Source organism: Mastomys coucha, unplaced genomic scaffold, assembly GCF_008632895.1.
Source record: "Mastomys coucha isolate ucsf_1 unplaced genomic scaffold, UCSF_Mcou_1 pScaffold1, whole genome shotgun sequence".
Lineage (NCBI taxonomy): Eukaryota > Metazoa > Chordata > Mammalia > Rodentia > Muridae > Mastomys > Mastomys coucha.
Genome location: NW_022196891.1, coordinates 10046804 through 10066781, shown reverse-complemented (window position 1 = coordinate 10066781; position 19978 = coordinate 10046804). Strand labels below are relative to the sequence as shown.

At 40.1% G+C, this 19978-nt stretch overlaps 1 long non-coding RNA gene across 2 annotated transcripts in view; it reads right to left on the bottom strand.

Moving 5' to 3' along the window:
• Positions 1-19740, bottom strand: part of LOC116069887 — a 50043-nt gene extending 30303 nt beyond the window's left edge. The window contains exons 1-2 of one of the 2 annotated variants that reach the window (XR_004110198.1): positions 19630-19740; positions 11631-11762 (exon numbers count right to left, since the gene is read on the bottom strand). This is a non-coding gene — a long non-coding RNA (uncharacterized LOC116069887). Of the gene's footprint in view, positions 1-11557; positions 11763-19629 lie in introns of those variants that run through there. The other variant, XR_004110197.1, reaches the window with a different exon arrangement.
• Between the last annotated feature and the right edge of the window lie 238 nt (positions 19741-19978).

Here is a 19978-nt window from a genome sequence, read left to right as displayed (position 1 = left end):
TTCCTTTGTTTATATTTCAAACATTTTCTCCTTTCCAGGTCTCCCCTTCAGAACCCCCCTATTCCATCTCTCCTTCCCCTGCCCCTATGAAGGTGCTCCCCACCCATCCATTTCAGTCTTCCAGCCCTAAAATTCCCCTAAATGGGGGTATCAAACACCCTCAGGCCCAAGGGCCACTCCTCCCACTGATGTCCAACAAGGCCATCCTCTGCCACATATGGAGCCAGAGCTATTGGCAGGGGAGAGGGATCACCATCACTGACTTCAAGCTGTACTACAGAGCAACAGTGATAAAATGACATGTTACTTGTACAGAAACAGAGAATTTTATTATCAAATAATAAATTTGAAGACCCAGAAATGAACCTACAAAACTATGGAGACTCGGTCTTTGACAACAAAGCCAAAACATTACAGGAGAAAAAAAAATAGTGCATCTTCAATAAATGACGCTGGTCTAATTGGTAGTCTTCATGTAGAAGAATGAAAAAAGATCCCTATTTATCACCATTCACAAAGCTCCAGTCCAAATGGGACAAGGACATCAAGATACACTAAATCTAATAGAAAAGAAAGTGGGAAAGATCCTTGAATGCATTGGCAGAGGGGCAAATTTCCTGAACAGAACACCAATGGCTCAGGCTATAAGACTGACCATTAATGAATGGGAGCTCATGAAACTGGAAAACTTGTGTAAGGCAAAGGACAACATCAATAGTACAAAACAGCAACTTACAGATTGGGAAAAATTCTTCACTAACCCTACATCTGATATAGTGCAAATATCCAAAATATATAAAGAACTCAAGAAGCTAACTTCCAACAAACCAAATAACATAAATAAAAAATGTGGTACAGAATAAATAAAGAATTCTCAGCAGAGGAATCTCAAATGGCCAAGAGGCACTTAGAGAAATTGTCAGCATCTTCGTCATCAGGGAAATGCAAATTAAAACAACACTGAGATTCCACCTTGCACCAGTCAGAATGTCTAAGCTCAAAAATTCAAGTGACTGCCCATGCTGGCAAAGATATGGAGAAAGAGGAATGCTCCTTCATTTTTGCAGGGATTGCAAACTGGTACAACTATTCTGGAAATCAATTTGGCACTTTCTCAGAAATTTGGAAATAGTTCTACCTGAAGATGAAGCTATAATGCTCTACCATGCTACAAGGACACATGCTCTACTATCTTTCTATTTGCCTAATTCATAATAGTCAGAAGCTGGAAGCAACCCAGATGTCCCTCAACTGAAGAATGAATATGGAAAATGTGGATCATCTACATGATGAAACACTATTCCCCTATTAAAAAAGAAATAGAGAAATTCATAGACAAATGGATAGAACTCGAACATATCCAGAGCAGATTAACCCAGACCCAAAAGGACATGCATGGTATGTACTCAATGATAAGTGGATAATAGCCATAATGTGCAGAATACCTAGGATACAAGCCACAGACCATGAAAAGTGTAACAAGAATTAAGACCCAAGTGAGAATGAGTCAACCCCAATTAGAAGGGGAAACAAAGTAGCCATAGGAGAAAGAGGAAGAGAGAGAACTAAGTGAGAGACAGGATGGGAGGAAGGGAGGAAAGCGGCACAGAATCAGGGGTAGGAAGTCAGAACAGGAGAGAAGCCCAAAGTGCCAGGAGAATGAATGAAAATATGTAGCTTCTGGTCACGGGAGTTGGGGGAACTCTCTAGAAATCATAGAGACCTAGCATGTGAGAGACTCTCAGGACTCAATGGGGGTGACCTTACCAGAAATGTCCAAAAGTGAGGAGATGGAACCTGAAGAGACCACCTCGAGGAGATAGACAGGACCACTAGTGGAGGGATAGGGTTAAAAACTCACATCAAAATTTCTGATTCAGAATTTTTCTTATCTAAAAGAAACTCAGGGACCTAAATGGAGCAGAGACTTAAGGAAAGGCTGTTAAGTGGCCAGTCCAACTTGGGATCCATCTTATGGATGGGCACCAAAGCCTGACACTATTACTTATGCTATGGTGTGCTTGCCGACAGGATCCTAGCATGACTGTCCTCTGAGAGGCTCTACAAGTAGCTGACTGAGACAAAGGCAGATGTACATAGCCTACCATTAGATTGAATTCTGGGACCTGTATAGAAGAGTCAGAGCAAGTATTGAAGGAGCTGAAGGGGATTGTAACCCCATAGAAAGACCAATAGTCGGATTCAGCATCTGTCCCAACACCGCCATGTTGGAACTCCTCCAGACCAGTGGCATGGGTTCCTTCCAGTGTGTCTGGGGTGGTGCCCTGAGCAGACCTTGGGCGCAAACTCCACAGCCTGTCCCACAACACCCAGAGGAAGCTCCATTCCCAGGTATTCTAACACGCCCAGGATCACAGGATTATAGGAGCTTGGTCAAACAAGGATCTCAGGGTCCGAGAGACAGTTTGACTTCCAGGAGTTCTGAGACACCCAGGATCTCAGGATCGCAGGATCACAGGATCACAGTAACACAGAGACAGCTTGACTCTGAGGAGTTCTGACACAATCAGAATCACAGGAAGGACAAGATCCAGTCAGATATAACCAGGGCAGTTAGCATTAGAGATAACCAGATGGTGGGAGGCAAGCTTAAAAACATAAGCAACAGAAACCAAGGTTACTTGGCACCATCAGAACCTAATTCTCCCACCATAGCAATTCCTGGATACACCACCACACTGAAAAGCAAAATTCAGATCTAAAATTAATTCTCATGATGATAATAGAGGACTTTAAGAAGGACATAAATAACTCCCTTAAAGAAATACAGGAGAACACAGGTAAACAGCTAGAAGCCCTTAAAGAGGAAACACAAAAATCCCTTAAAGAATTACTGGAAAAGATAATCAAACAGGTGAAGGAAATGAACAAAACCATCCAGAATCTAAAAATGGAACTAGAGACAATAAAGAAATCTCAAAGGGAGACAACTCTGGAGTTAGAAAACATCGCAAAGAGATTAGGACTCATAGATGCAAGCATCACCAACAGAATACAAGAGACAGAAGAGAGAATCTCAGGTGCAGAAGATAACATAGAAAACCTCGACACAACAGTCAAAGAAAATGCAAAAAGCAAAAAGCTCCTAACCCGAATCATACAGGAAATCCAGGACACAATGATAAGGTCAAACCTAAGGATAATAGGTATAGAAGAGAAAATGCAAAAAGCAAAAAGCTCCTAACCCGAATCATTCAGGAAATCCAGGACACAATGATAAGGTCAAACCTAAGGATAATAGGTATAGAAGAGAGTGACCCAACTTAAAGGGCCAGTAAATGTCTTTGACAAAATTATAGAAGAAAACTTCCCAAACTTAAAGAAAGTGATCCTCATGAATATACAAGAAGGCTAGAGAACTCCAAATAAACTGAACCAGAAAAGAAATTCCTACCATCACATAATAATCAAAACACCAAATGCACTAAACAAAGAAAGAATTTTAAAGCAGTAAGGGAAAAAGGTCAAATAACATATAAAAGCATACCTATCAGAATTTCACGAGACTTCTCATCAGAGACTATGAATACTGGAAGATACTGGGCAGATGTCATACAGATCCTAAGAGAACACAAATGCCAGCCAAGGCTACTATACCCAGATACCCAGCAAAATTTTCAATAACCATAGATGGTGAAAACAAGATTTTCCATGACAAAGTCAAATTTTCACAATATCTTTTCACAAATCTTGCCCTATAAAGGCTAATAGATGGAAACACCAACACCAGGAGTGAAACTACATCCTAGAAAAAGCAAGAAAGTAATCTTTCAATAAATACACACAAACATAATTCCACCTCTAACAACAAACATACTAGGAAGTAACAATCACTTTTCATCATTATTTCTTAATATAAAAATCAATATTACCAACAAATCCTAATCAATTGAAATTCAAAAATATGCAGAATTAGAACTTTGTTGGCTGTCTTCCAACAGTCTCTCTAATTTGGTAATTAGAGAAATAGGTCCAATATTGTACAATGTATATTCTCTTTCTGCTTGTTTGAACATGACTCTGTCTTGTTGTGTACCCCAAAATGATCTTGAATCCATGCTTCTCCTATCTCAGCATCTCTATTAGTAGGATTGTTTATTTGATGTTCATACAATATGCTATGGTTTTCAAAACAGCTTATTTTACATATTTTAAAATTATTTATACAGCCAAAAAAATGTAGACAATTAATTTGGGAGGTCACTTGTAAGAGAACAACAAAGTGAGAATGAATATTTTGCTTGATACTTATAATTATTACATCAATTTTGAAGAAGAGGAACCTATAAGTTACTCCTTTTCTGAGATGAATGCTTTTCAAAATCTTCACAACCAATGAACCAGCATCTTACACTCACCTCAAGTCTGTGCCACCCTCCAAGCAGAACCATTGTTCATTGAAACAGTTAATGATTGACTTCATAGATAAACCATCTTAATACACACATCATTTCTTAAATGAAGGTAACTTGTTCCTTGTTGGCTGAGAATGATGACAATCACTCAATTCAAATAGCTTTGACTACAGCAGGAAATATGTATCCAAATAACCATGCCTACAGTTCATTCCTTGGCACAACAGAACTGTCAACTCTTAGGTTAGCTACTATGGAGATAAAATCCTTTGATGATATGCTCACCCAACCTAGTCAATATTATATTTGAAGTCCTAGTCAGAGCAATTCGACAACAAAAGGAGATCAAAAGGATACAAATTGAAAAGGAAGAAGTCAAATTATCACTATTTGCTGATAATATGTTAGTATACTTAAGTGAACCCAAAAATTCAACCAGAGAGCTCCTAAACCTGATAAACAACTTCAGCAAAGTAGTTGGATACAAAATTAACTCAAGCAAATCAGTGGCCATCCTTTACACAAAGGATAAACAGGCTGAGAAAGAAATTAGGGAAGGAATACCCTTCACAATAGCTACAAATAATATAAAATACCTTGGTGTGACTCTCTAACTAAGCAAGTAAAAGATCTGCTTGACAAGAACTTCAAATATCTGAAGAAGGAAATTGAAGAATATCTCAGAAGATGGAAAGATCTCCCATGCTCGTGGATTGACAGGATTAATATAGTAAAAATGGACATCTTACCGAAGGCAATCTACAGATTCAGTGCAATTCCCATCAAAACTCCAACTCAATTCTTCACAGACTTAGAAAGAGCAATTTGAAAATTCATCTGGAATAACAAAAATCCTAGGATTGCCAAAACTATTCTCAACAATAAAAGAACTTCTGATGGAATCACCATGCCAGAACTTAAGCTATATTACAGAGCAATTGTGATAAAAACTGCATGGTATTGGTACAGTGACAGGCAGGTAGATCAATGGAATAGAATTGAAGAACCAGAAATGAACCCACACATCTATGGTCATTTGATATTTGACAAAGGAGCTAAAACTATCCAGTGGAAAAAAGACAGCATTTTCAACAAATTGTGCTAGCTCAACTGGTGGTTAGCAAGTAGAAGAATGCAAATTGATCCATTCCTATCTCTTTGTACAAAACTTAAGTCCAAGTGGGTCAAGGACCTCAGCATAACACCAGATACACTGAACCTAATAGAAAAGAAAGTGGGGAAGAGCCTCGAGCCCATAGGCACAGGGGAAAATTTCCTGAACAGTACACCAATAGTTTATGCTCTAAGATCAAGAATTGACAAATGGAACCTCATAAAATTGCAAAGCTTCTGTAAGGCAAAAGACACTGTGAATAGGACAAAACGGCAACCAACAAATTAGGAAAAGATCTTTACCAATCCTATATCTGATAGAGGGCTAATATATAATATATACAAAAAAACCTCCAAAAGTCAGACTCCAGAGAACCAAATAATCCTATTAAAAATGGGATACAGAGCTAAATAAAGAATTCTCAATTGATGAATACCGAATGGCTGAGAAGCAGCTAAAGAAATGTTTAACATCTTTAGTCATCAGGGAAATGCAAATCAAAACATCGTGAGATTCCACCTCATACCAGTCAGAATGGCTAGGATAAAAAACTCAGGTGACAGTAGATGCTGGAGAGGTTGTGGAAAAAGAGGAACACTCCTTCATTGCTGGTGGGATTACAAGCTGGTACAACCACTCTGGAAATCAGTTTGACAGATCCTCCAGAAAGTGGACATACTACTACCAGAGGACCCACCTATACCACTCATGGGCATGTATCCAGAAGATGCTCCAACATGTAATAAGGACACATGCTCCACTATGTTCATAGCAGCCTTATTTATAATAGCCAGAAACTGGAAACAATCCAAATGTCCCTCAATAAAGGAATAGATACAGAAAATGTGGTACATTTATACAATGGAGTACTACTCAGCTATTAAAAACAATGAATTTGTGAAATTCTTAGGGAAATGGATCTGGAGAATATCATCCTGAGTGAGGTAACCCAATCACAAAAGAACACACATGGTATACACCCTCTGATAAGTGAAAATTAGCCCAAAATTTCAGAATACACAAAGTACAATCCACAGACCACAAGAAACTCAAGAAGAAGGAATACCAAAGAGTGGATTCTTTGATCCTTCTTAAAAGGGGGAACAAAATACCCATGGAAGGAATTGCAGAGACAAAGTATGGAACAGAGACTGAAGGAAGGACAATCAAGAGGCTGCTCTACCTGGGAATCCTTCCCATATTCAATCATCAAATCCAGACACTATTGTGGATGCCAGCAATTGCTGACTGACAGGAGCCTGATATAGCTGTCTCCTGAGAGGATCTGACAGTACCCGACTAATACAGAACCAGAGGCTCACATCCATCCATTGGACTGAGTACAGGATCTCCAATGAAGGAACTAGAGAAAGCACCCAAGGAGCTGAAAGGTTTGAAGCCACCTTAGGACAAACAACAATGTGAACTAACTAGTACCCTCAGAGCTCCAAGCAACTAAACCACCAATCAAAGAGTACACATGGTAATACTAATTGCTACAGCAGCATATATATAGCAGAGGATGGCCTAGTTGGTCATTAATGGGAGGAGAAGCCCTTTGCCCTGTGAAGGTTCTATGCCCCAGTGTAGGGGAATGCCATGGCCAGGAAGAAGGAGAAGGTGTGGGAACAGACAGAAAGCTCCATACCTGAGCCTCCCTGTCACGGAAGCCAACAGTTCCTTTAACTGGTAACTCACGTTTCCCAGGTGTGGATGGCTCCTGCCCTTGAAGGAAGGAGCGACCAATATCTTTAAAATGATAAACGCCCGCTCTTGGACTATAGAAAAAAAGACAACTAAGTCTTCCCGGACAGCTATGACCAGTTTGTAAGAATACATCAGCTTCTGATAGCCCAATAAGTTACTTTTCTCAAGTCAGAAAGGTCCCTTTTCCAGCAGCATGGTTCTGTCTCACTGTCTAAACAAACATTATCAAGTTTTTAAAGGACGACATTCCTTTAACCTCTCACATTACGCCAAGGTTTAAAAATCCTCACTTGTGTTTTTTTTTCCTTTGTAAGCACCCTACACTTAGACCTCGGGGTTCACTCTCCTTCCTGTTCCATCATTTATTTAAGCTCGAGCTTAAATAAAGACCCTCATGTGATTACATTGATGTGATTCCAGGTAGTTCTTTAGGGGTTTTACAATCTGGGTACAACCACAGCTACTATCTAGACCTATGACAAACTTTTAATCTTCCCAGACAGTAAGATAAAATTATATGCATTTTGCAGCTGTAGAAACAGATTTTGAATGATTTAATTGTTTGTACAAATTCACTAGAGGCATAAGTATTGAGTTGAGTATGATCCCAGATCTGAGTGACCCTCAGAAAACTACCTTCTTCCCATGTTATTATACTGCCTTTCATTTTCAGTGCAGCAAACCTCATGTTCTAACTCTGTTAAGAAATCAATAAAAAATAATCCTGATTATAACTCTGCTTGAGTTAGTGTTGAGTTGAAGAAAAGGAATATTTCAAAGATTGACTAGGACTGGAGAGTTGGCTCAATGGTTAAAAGCACTGATTGCTCTTCTGAAGATCCTAAGTTCAGATCCCAGCAACTACATGGTAGCTGACAACCATCTGAAATGACACCTGATGACTTCTGGTGTGTCTGAAGACAGCTACAATGTACTTATAATAATAAGTAAATCTTTAAGCAGGAGAAAGCAGGGCAGGAAAGAACGGGCTGACTGGAGTCAACCAGGAGCTGGGTCAACCTGAGAGAGCAGAGGTCCTGAATTCAAAGTCCCAGCAACCACATGATGGCTCATAACCATCAGTATAGCTACAGTGTACTCATGAAATACCAACATAAATCTTTAAATGATAATAATAATAAAGATTGACTAATATTTCTACTTCATCTCCATGAACAAGCAGTCCCATATTAGAGAGGTTCTGTCATTCTCTGCTTCAGTAATATTTAACTCCAAAGTTTCACTAGTTTTCTAAAAATAACATCTAATCTGTCAAACTCATTGATGCTAATGCATAACACAAGTCAATGAAGCCTTCATTGTACTACTCTCTTAAAGTCTAAGTTTATAGATTTCATTATCATGAATGTACCATCTTGAAAACTGGCTGGTTCATCATCCAGACAGGAATAAAAAGCAAGCATAATGTGTTCATCATAGAATAATTAATCTTCACTTAAATGCAGTACATTATACTGGAACATATACAACAAACACATGCATGTGTCACTGAATGTGTTTATGTATGTATGTGAACTCATGTTTAAGGAAAGTGCATGTGCATGGATGTACATCTGGAGCCAAAAAGATAACCCTGCCTCAGGGTTTTGGTTTGTTTTTTTTTGGGGGGGGGGCATAGTTCCTTTGTTTTTGTTTAAGGCAGGGTCTAACTGTGTATCCTCGAATCTCTATGTAGACCAGGATGGCCTTGAACTCACAGAACTCAGTCTTTCTTTATTTTCTAAGTCATGGGCTCAAAGTCCTGGGCCAGCACATCAAGCATCCATCTTGTTCTCTGACACAGTGTGCATCCCCGGCTCGGAGATCACCAAGTAGGTTAGGCATACTGTCTGTCCAACTCTGGTGTCTACCTGATTCTACCTCTTCAGGACTAAGATTACCGGCACAGGCACCCAAGTCATCTTTACACATGTTATAGTGACCAAATTCAAGAATTCACACTTGCAAAACAAATATTCTTCTGATTGAACTGTTCTCAGACACCAAAACCCATGCTACTGAGAGAGCAATAAATTCTTCCTTAGGTTCCATACATCCTGCCAAACAACAGATCTGAGCCTTGAAGCTAGTATACATCTCTCCAAGGTTCCTGTCTGAGTGTAGGTTCCAGTTTAAGGAATCCCTCTTAAACAAAACAGATCCATCCAACCTAGGGTAGGAGGAAAATTCGAATACTCTTACTAAGCTCAACCATGGACTTCCAGCACACTCCAGAGGCCTCTCAGACAAATAGTTCTACGCTCTTCTTCACAGATTTACTTGAAGTTTTTGTGAGCCAGCATTTACTACTCACCTGTGTTGCCTCTATAGTCCAAGGTTTTTATACTGCTTATCTCCTAGTCTGTATGCTTATAGCCATTAGATTCTTACAAAAAATTTGCTGCAACAAAATAAAAAAAAAAGTTTTGAAAATGAGTTCAAGGGGCTGGTGCAATGATTTAGTGGTTAAGAATACTTAACCAGCTGGGCGGTGGTGGCACACGCCTTTAATCCCAGCACTTGGGAGGCAGAGGCAGATGGATTTCTGAGTTGGAGGCCAGCCTGGTCTACAGAGTGAGTTCCAGGACAGCCAGGGCTATACAGAGAAACCCTGTCTCGAAAAAACCAAAAAAAAAAAAAAAAAAAAAAAAAAAAAAAAAAGAGTACATAACCACTAACCACTATTCAATCATGAGAATGAGCGTTTAGATCCCAGTACCTAAAAGTCAAGTTGGGCATCCACACGTGTAATGCCAGCCTTAAGGAGATGGAGACAGGAGGAACACTGAAGCTTAATAGCTTCCAGCCTAAGAGAGAGTACACGAGGTCCAGGATCAGTAAGAGATCCCGCCGCAATAGAATTAGTGGAGAGTACTAGATTCACACATGAACACCCTACTCTGGCCCTGGAGTACACAGGCACACACACCTGCACAAATGCAAATAAAATCAATTATGTAAATCAGTGAATGCTTAGAAAGAAAAGAAGTTCACAACAACAGCAACAACAACAACAACAACAAAAATGGGAGTGAAAAGAATAGTATTACATAAAGCGCCACCCAACCTAGGAGTTGGTGTATTTGTTTGGAATAAGTTTAACATAGTTTCTGATTTAACATATGTTCCTAAGAAGGTGAGGACAAGTGAAACAGATGGTCCACAATCGAGAAGTGTATCCCAAAAGATAAAAGTTTAACCAAGGCCAGGCAACATAACGTATCTGTAATCTCAACACTCAGGAGAATGGCACGTTTGAAACCACCTGGATTATACCTCAAAACAAACAAACAAAAAAATGTTACACACATATTCAGAGGAAACTCAGCTACTCTTGGACCTATCCAATAAGGACAGATCAAGGACAAGGAAATATGAAAAAAGATTAAATGCAACTCCAAAAGTTAATGGAATAACAGGAATGTTCATTGAGCTTCTGACAGATTTTTGAGGAGCATAGGGATTTGTTTCCTCCAGAAATACTTCCTCCAGAAGGGTGATGCATATAGCAATGGCTGAGGATACATCTCTGACACTAAAAACTTGTCTTGAAAGCATGAAGACCTGAGTTTGATCCCTACCCACAGTCCAGGTAAGAATGCCAGGCATGGTGGCACACACTTGTAATCCTAGCACTGGGGAGACAGAAACAGGAGATATCTGGTGCTCACTAGGAGCCAAAATAAGCACTTCCTTCCTCAGGCTGTATTTGACAGGCATTTTGTCACAGTAATAACACAAGAAAATGTGTACATGTTTTTGGGTTGGACAGGAGATTTTCATACCTGCATGGAGAATTAATGTGTAACTTGTGCACCTTCAAATTTCAGTCCTGGTTGAGAAAATAAATAGTACTTTTATATGAAACTGGCCAAAAATATTCAAGAAGCAGATCTCCCTTTGGTCAGAAATTCTGCAATTTGTACTGTTTAGGGTATGCTAAACATTGTATGCTTTGTAAATGTGGCTTTTGAGGCTGTGTTTGGCTGCCACCTCTACTGCTAACAAAGGATTCAGGGGACTCCAAAAAATACTGACACACCTGCCAGAAAGAGTCATTGAAAGAGCTGGTTGACACTGCACAAAGAATCGATGAAGAAATGTAGAGCCGAGGGGATGAACCTTATCAGGTTAAAGTTGCAGGTGTCAAAGCAAGGAAGGATATGCTATACCAAGGCTGCAGTGGAATTCAGCCAGGACTGTTATCACAAGAGCCAACCCAGACAGGCCTCTAAAAGTGATTGGCTTAAACAACCTTGGAATGGGGACTACAGCTGAGCCCTTATTATGTCCCTGGTGTCTTTCCTCATCACAGTCTCTCTCTGGTTCTACAATAATATACATTTGTCTGGAAGCCAACTGTGTTTGAGAGCAACTTCAATTCCTAGATAGCCATCAATATAACTAACTGTCCCAGATGGGTTCTGCCTTACTTCCTTCATGTGATGCTTCTGCTGAGAAACAGCCCAGGATCATCCTTCACATTCTTGCATGCTTTGATGGAACTGCCCATTCCAGGAAAATAGATGATGATTCCTTTAGGAGATTACCCCCCTGGATGCAGCCTATAGACAAGTGGACAGAAGACAAAAGAATATGTTGGTGAACCTATTGGTCTAACCTTAAATACAGATTCTATGTGGATCTAAGAAAAGATCCTATTCTTTTACAGAAAAGGAGGCTGGAAAGGAACACTCACACATGGACAATGAGTGAAGTCCACAAAGGGACATAACGGGGGGGGAGGGGGCAAGGGGGACCAAATTAATGTTACTGTGGTTTGAATGAGAAATGTCCCCATAGGCTCTTATCTTTGAATACTTGGTCCCCAGTTAGTAGCACAGCCTTGCCAATTGAGAAAATATAACACTGGAGCGGGACTTCAGAGTTTATAGCCTCAAACCACTTCCTGTGTTCACTCCCTCCCTCGGCCTCCTTCCCTCCCTCCCTCCCTGTCTCCCTCCGTGCCTCCCTCGGCCTCCCTCCCTCCCTCCCTCCCTCCCTCCCTCCCTCTTTCCCTCCCTCCTTTTCTCCCTCCCTCCTTTCCCCCTTCCCCCTATCTCTCCCCTCTCTCCATCCCTTCCATTTTCTGCCATGTCTTTCCCACCATTATGGACTCTAACTCCCTGAAATCATGAGCCACCTAGACACTTTTTTCTTTATGTTGCTTTTGATCTTGATATTTATCACAGGAGTAGAGAGTAACTAATAAAAAGTTATAGCCTAACAACAAAAGAAACTAAAAATATTACAGGGAAAAGAAAACATAACCTAAGTTCACTGCTTGCTTAGTGTGAAAAATGAATAATGAATGTCACCAAAGTCTGCTAGTGGGGAAAAAAATGGAAGGTGAATATGTTTGAGTGGCTTCAAAGTGTCAAGCCCTTACTTGCTCTTCTAAAATGGCAAGGAAATTTATACTTCAAAAAATTGTTGATCAGAAAGAAATTATGGATGGGGCTTTTGAAATGGCTCAGTGCTTAAGAGTACTTATAGCTTTTCTTCTACAGTATCTGATTCTGAACTCACACATCAGTTAGGCCACAGCCTTCTATAATCACCTCCACACACATTCACATACACTCATCCTGACTCATACACACATTTTTACAATCTTTAAAATAAGCTCAATTCTTTGTCTTTCAGTATATTTTTTAATTTTAATTTTATTTGTTAACAAAATATCATACATCATTTCTGCCTTCCCTTTCCTTCCTTCAATTCCTCCCATTCCTTCCACATTAAACCCTCTAAAATTTATGACCTAATTTTAAAGAAAATCACAACTGGACATGATACATCTTTTAAAAAATATCTCTTTTAAAGAAAATTCATATGGCTTTATTAAAAGAATGGGCTAAAGAGAGTGGGTATGCTTGTGTGTGATGAGGACCAAGCAGGAGGCCTATGTCCACAATGTAGTATTATTTCTCATAGGTATTTCTCTCTCTCTCTCTCTCTCTCTCTCTCTCTCTCTCTCTCTCTCTCTCTCTCTCTCTCTCTCTCTCTTTCTCTCCCTCTGTATGTGTGTGCTTGTGTGTGTTGTATGTATAGATGTATAAATATATAAATACAACTTTTGACTCTGATCAGTGTTTCTTGTATGTGAATTCAGGGTTGACCAGTTGGTATCGGATAACCAATCAGGAGGCTTATTCTTGGAAAAGACTGCTTCTTTCACTTTCCACAGTCCTTAGAGGACTATAGTACTTTTTGTAATGATGGGGCCCTGTGAGAGTTCCCCCTTCCATATTAGCAAGTCTATTGGTATTGTAGTTGTTTCAACCTTGTTTAGGCATCTGTACTGTTGATATCACAAATGTTGTTTCCTCGTCTTTCTAGGAGAATCTCACACAAGATTTCCTGGTTTTCTGTCTCTTACACTTTTTTTTCTCCTTGTTCTCAATGTTCTCTGAGCTTTAGGTATAGAAATTGTGTTATAAATGTGTCCTTGTGCTGGGCTCCCAAGAATCCATTGTCCCCTCCATAACTCTAAATACTTATCTTTCTTCCTTCAGACAAGGGCAGCTTTTCCCCTGTAAAAGGCCCTTTTCAATGTAAGAGATATAGACCATTTCAGAAAATCAAAGTCTTCAAGACAAATAGTTTTTTTAAAAAGGGGAGTATCACTGAAATCATGCATAAAGCTTTCATTGATAGAATTGTCTAAAGAGGGTAGAAGTGCTTATTAATGAAGAGAACAGAGGGCATGAAAAAAAGAAGAAGAAGAAGAATTAATTGAGTCAGCACTCATAAGCTTTCATGATCCAAAGAAGGTAAAATTTCCTAGTATAGATCCCCAGCCTCCATCTGCCAAGTTCCTGGGAGCATTAGCCTTAGTGTTTCTTGGTATCTGCAAGTCAAAACTCATCTAAAGCTGTAATGTTCCAAACAGAGACAAAAACAACTCACGCTGTGATGTCTTATCTTTAGTAACACAAGTCACAAGCTCCTTTAGAGGGAAACAGGCCTGGCATGTGATTCGGAACATCAATATTTTATTTCTCAATCATCAATCATTCACCACCTACTGGCAGGGAGTACCTTCCAGGGAGCGTCTCCAGACCTCCTCCCAAGTCGCAGACTGTTAATATTTCAAGTATGGAGGATAAAGTAGCCACGGAGGCATATTAGCCTTGCTTAGTTAGCACAGAAATGTGATCCTCTATTGTGGAATGAAAGGAGAACAAATGACAGGCAGATCCCCAAACACTACTTTTCCTGGAGTCTCTGAACCCAAACAATATGCCACCACAGTAAGGAAGGGATTAGTGTCATTTGCCAGCTTGATGAGATCTAGAATCACTTAGGAGATGGACCTCTGGGAATACCTGAGATATGGTTTCTTAGTTCGATTTATTAAGATGGAAAGAACTGCTCATTGGCTGGGTGTGTTCCCTGAGAGGGATCCTGAACTGTATAAATAAGAAGTGAGTTGAGAACTAGTCTGTCTCTGTCGGGTGCAGCCACTGGGGTGGTGGGGAAATAATGGGGGTGGGAGGGTAACCCCGCCAGAGCTCAGATACTATGGGTGGGCAGACTCAGAAGACTGCCGGAGCGTTCTCCACTCCACACGAGGGCATCTGGCTATGGGAAGCCACAACCCCAGTCCGTGGGGGTGAAAAGGGAACAGTCCAGTGGGTTCTCAGTCTAGGGCATCCAAGACACCGATGGATATTGTGGAAGAGGTAAGAACGAAGTGGAGGCCCCAGGAACAGCTCAGTCAGCCCTGGGGTGGAAAGGAGAAAGGGGAGGGGAGAAAAGGAGGTACCCTGTGCTTGCTCCGAGGTCACGGAGTCCTTGGTCTGGTTTCATGACTAGAAACACTGGAAGACTTTCCTGCAGGGCTCTTTAGGGGAAGGCCTAAACCATTGTTCCAACATGGCGAGTCTAGCTGAAAGGAGGATGTCCATGGTTTTTAGGCTTTATTGTAGAAAGGAAAGAGAAAGAAGGTAGAAAAATAGAGACCAACCATAGCCGCATGGAGAGAGGAGAAAAAGAAGGGTGAGAAGGAGGGCAAGAGGTGCGAGTAAGAGCAAGAAGTTAAGAGTAAGAGAGAGAAGAGGGGCAGTACAGCCCCTCTCTTATGGTGGGCTGGGTTACTTTTCTGTTCCCAGGTAACTGTGGGGCGGGGTATACCTGGCTGTAGTCAGTGATGGTGGAGTCCAGCCAGAACTCTGGGAGCTTGAGGCATTGTCTAGCCACAGGATAATGAAGTTGGAGGGCTCGTGATGTCAGGCGTCTATGTCTGCAGGCATAGCTTTACTGTTCTGTCCCTTGTAGAATTTTCTACTGGGTCTCTGGAGTAAGCCTCACTCAACCAAGAACACGGACTGCCTTTCACGGTCCAACATGTCTCTACTTCCTGTTGATAGATATGTTGTAAAATGGGCCGAGTACTAGCCTGTGTCTGTTTTCTGATGGTGCATGTGATGGGAGCAACTACTTTAGCAGCCTTGACTTCTCAGATAGGTCATAGAACTATGAGCCTGAAGAAACTCTTCTCTTCTTGTGTTATTTTTGTCAGAATATTTAAACACAACAGGAAAGTAACTTAGACATTCATACTTCACTTTCACTGGTTTTCTCACCCTTTTCCTACTCTTCCCTCATTTCTCGATCCCTTTTCCCTGCCCCTGCTTACTTTGACCCTACTTTTCCTGCCCCCACTTTGCCCAGCACACCATTTGATCTCCAGCATCCCCCCTTCTACTATTTCTATTGTCTTCTATACTTCCCATTTCATCTCTTTTCCAGAAATTTTCTTTTTCTTCACTGAAAATTGAAGTCCCACTGTGTACATGCCTCATTTTCATTATTCATTCTTATGTTGATGGATGTCTAGGCTGACTCCATTTCCTCACTATTACAAATGATCAGAGCAATGACCACAAATATGCAAGAATCTCTGTGGCTAGCTATGGCATCCTTTGAACACATGCCCAGGGTAGGATATCCTGTCTTTTTAATTGTATTCTTTTGAGGTGCCTCCACACTGCTTTTCCATAATTATTTCCCATAGTTTTCCTCTTACCATCAGCATATAGATCATACTTTTCCCCATCTCTACTCCCCACAGTGGTGCCACTATTTGTTATTTCTTTCTATTTTTAGTTATGTCAATGTGGAAGTGGGTTTGTGCACATGAGCATAGGGAGAGATGGAGGCCAGAAGATGGTCCAAAACTCCAGGAGCTAAAGCTAGAGCCTACTGTCAGTCATCTCACATTATCCTGGGAACTGAACTCTGGTAGAAGAACACACCCTTTTAACTTCTAAGTCATCTCTCCAACTGTATCCTTTACTTTCTTGATAATAGTATTCTGACTTTTATGTTATAGGGGTAACATAAAATCTCAGAACAGTTTTAATTTGCACTTTTCTTACACTGAAAGATGTGAAACACTGTATGGTCATTTGCTTTCTCCTTTCAAGAACCATATATTTGGCTCATTAGACCACTTACTGATTCGCAGTTTGTGGTAGGGAGTGTGTCGTGTTTGTGTGCCTGTGTGTATGTGTGTGTGTGTGTATGTGTTGGTGTGTGTGTAGTTTTTACAGTTCTTTATATATTCTAGACACTAACCTCTTGTCTTAAGTATAACTAGTATTGACAACTCTTGCCCAAAGAAACCTCGCACTGTTGTATTTGTCCTTTAGCTTAGAAACATGAGTCATTACTCACACAAGAAAATCACAATCCTTTTCCTTACTGAGTCTCCTTTGGCCACAAGAAACAGACACACAACAAGATCCTCTTCTAGCTCATCATTCTTCCCTGAATTTATCTATAGGATAGGGCTTGCGACCAAGGGATGGATCAGAAAATGTACTCCATGCCTTGGAGGACTTAGCAAGAAGTATGGGAAGAAGGACAAAAGATAATTATTAACAGAGAAATCCTGTCTCAACTCACTCTGCAATTCTTTAATATTTTATTTTTCTCTCCTCCACTATGTGAGAACTGAGAAGGAAACCCATGTCTTCTGGAAAAGCAGGTGTTGTTCTTAAATTCGGAGCCAATGCCTCCACCCAAGAATTGAAAGTTTTGTAGTTCTATATTAATATCATTACTAGACTGCAGGAGAAAAAGAACTATGTGAAATTATAAATTACATTGTGTTCAATTTTTTTCTAAAATAAATTTGTGTTATCTTACATTTATTTTGGAAAATGAATCTCAACACACTCATACTTTTGCTATATTATATAACACATAACTTCAAATTATGCAGCTGATCTATTGGATTTTATGTTTGATCAGCATTTGACTGTCCTTATTTTAACCTTCTGATGTCATATAAGGAGTATTCCTATGTTTGGTTTATTTATTTATTTATTTATTTATTTATTTATTTATTTATTTTGGTTATGTTTGGCTTATTTGATCAGTCTCCGTCATCATCAATGTCAGTGCAAAACACAGAATTCCTTTTTTCTTAGGAAAATCATTCATGTTTACAATGAAATATGAACACATGCCATACACATTTGCACTGTACTATTCCCCTATATTTGCTAGACAACCATTCCTAAATTCATGATTCAGAAGGAGATATTGGAAATGAAGTTTCAAGTGGTTTTGACCTGTAATGTGGATGTTGGAATCCTGGGTCTTGTGGAAAAGTAGCCCTTTGTTTTAACAGCAAAGCCATCTCTATGGCCCTAGGCCCTGTCATCTCCCGACAATGCCACAAGCTGGTGATAGAGACTATAACACAGGCCTTTGGAGAACACTCATCAAACCACAGTTTTGATGGTCTTTTCTAAAATTCTGTATTAAAATAGGGTATCTTTCAATCCACTCTCCATTGTTATCCCAAATTGGGTATTCTATTGGAAATATATTGGGTCTTCTATTAAAATTAGTTTTTGAACTAACAAACCCTTTGCCAAACAGAACTTGCTATGTAAAACTATGTGGCTTCAAATTCACAGAGATCTACCTATCTCTTCCTCTGTCAAATTGGACTATGTTTATACTTGACACTTAAATGTAGCCTCACTATGTGACTATTTTGACAGAATGGATGAGGATCATGACTACCTGCTTTTGTTCACACAATTATTGTATTTTTCTGTCCATTAGAGCAGGGTCTAATTCCCTAGTCCTGATCCTCCACAGTAGCTACCTATCTCTCCTTGTGGGTATCCCTGCCACTCACCTTTTGAAAATAGATCTTCCATTTGTAGCTGATCTGAGAAAAAATAGTTGCTTCACTTTTTGTTTTAATTTGTCTAGATTGATTGATTATTATTTACAAGATCTCATTCTCAGGCTTTCATCAACTGTCTGTGTACCTAAGGATGATTCTGAAGTTCCCCCTTCCCTGCACATCCCAAATGGCTGAGATTACAGGTGTATGCCACCGTGTCTAAGTCTATACTACTGGGGATAGAACCCAGAACTCGGTGCATATTAGGCAAATCTGCAATGAATGAAGACAGGCCTTCAACCCTCTGTTTCCATTTTTCTAAGGAGGGAAATACAAAATGTGGTGAGGAAATGCAGTATACAGAGTGAGGCACCTGCATTACCATTTTGCTTCTCTTCAATGTTATATAGCAAAATAGGTAAAAGAGAGTATTGTTTTCAAAGAGATGAACTGACCCTTTAAGTGGGGCTCCATCTCAGTTATCTTCTGCTGTCCAGTTCCAATATAACAGATGAATGTGTGGCTTCCCTCTGTGTGGGCTCTGGGCTGCAGCTGAGCACCCATAGGGCACTATAAATCTTCATCCTGATAGTGAACTCTTTTCCTGTGGTTTTCATATCCTGCATGTGTGCCTTATACTGCATGCCTCTGAATCTTCTCTAGAAGCCTACTCATTAGTAGGTCTGAGAGTCATAGTGACAAGCACTTGGCAAAGTGAAAGCATGTCTTGTGAGACCCTGTTTCTAATTTGCAGCAAGTACTTTTCTGGGATTAGGTTCAGATTGCTCAAATATTTCTTTAAGTGTGATCTTTCTTGATTTCTTGGGCAGTTCAGTTCTTTCAGTTGTTCTCTGTTAAAGTTCTCATTCTTGCTAGTAGCAGCTATAATAATAATTGATTGAACTAATAACTCTTGTAATTATTTGCTGACCAAGACACTGTGTTATATAATTATGAAATACAGTGGGTCTTATATTACAAAAACTATACACACACACACGCGCACACACACACACACACACACACACACACACACACACACATGCACACCTTCTATGAAGAAATCCCTACCTAGGCTGGGGTTTTCTCAGGAAACCCTTGAAGAGAATAAAGTTTGGCTCTTGACCAGTGGTGATGGCCTTGACCGTGCTCTGCAGAAAGCTCGAGCTGGGGTGAAAGTAACTCTGCAGAGGTCCTTTTCCTCGTCATTTATCTTAATTGCCAAATACTAGTGATGTACTGACCACTAGGCTAGTCCCAGCATCCCAGTTCAGTACCTGTCTCTTTCCCCTCCATAGCAAAGAATGGGAAGACTGATAAACTTTATGGTTCCAAGGCCTTGGTTACTGGGAACCACTCTGAATAGTCAAAACTTGAGTGGTTGTATTATGAAGTGAATATGGCGTGGGAGTCCAGGGCTAATTGTGAGGTAATAGCTAGGATAATAATGACAGATGTCATAGAAAAGAGGCCTTGGCCATCAGTACCAGACTCAGGGAACTTGTGGAACATGCTCTAACAAAGGTGTCTCTGGGACTAGAGACAGTATAGTCTTACGGAAGAGCTCTGGACTGAAACCATGTGACATTCTCACCCACCATGATGCCATAAGTGCCTCTGCAGGGG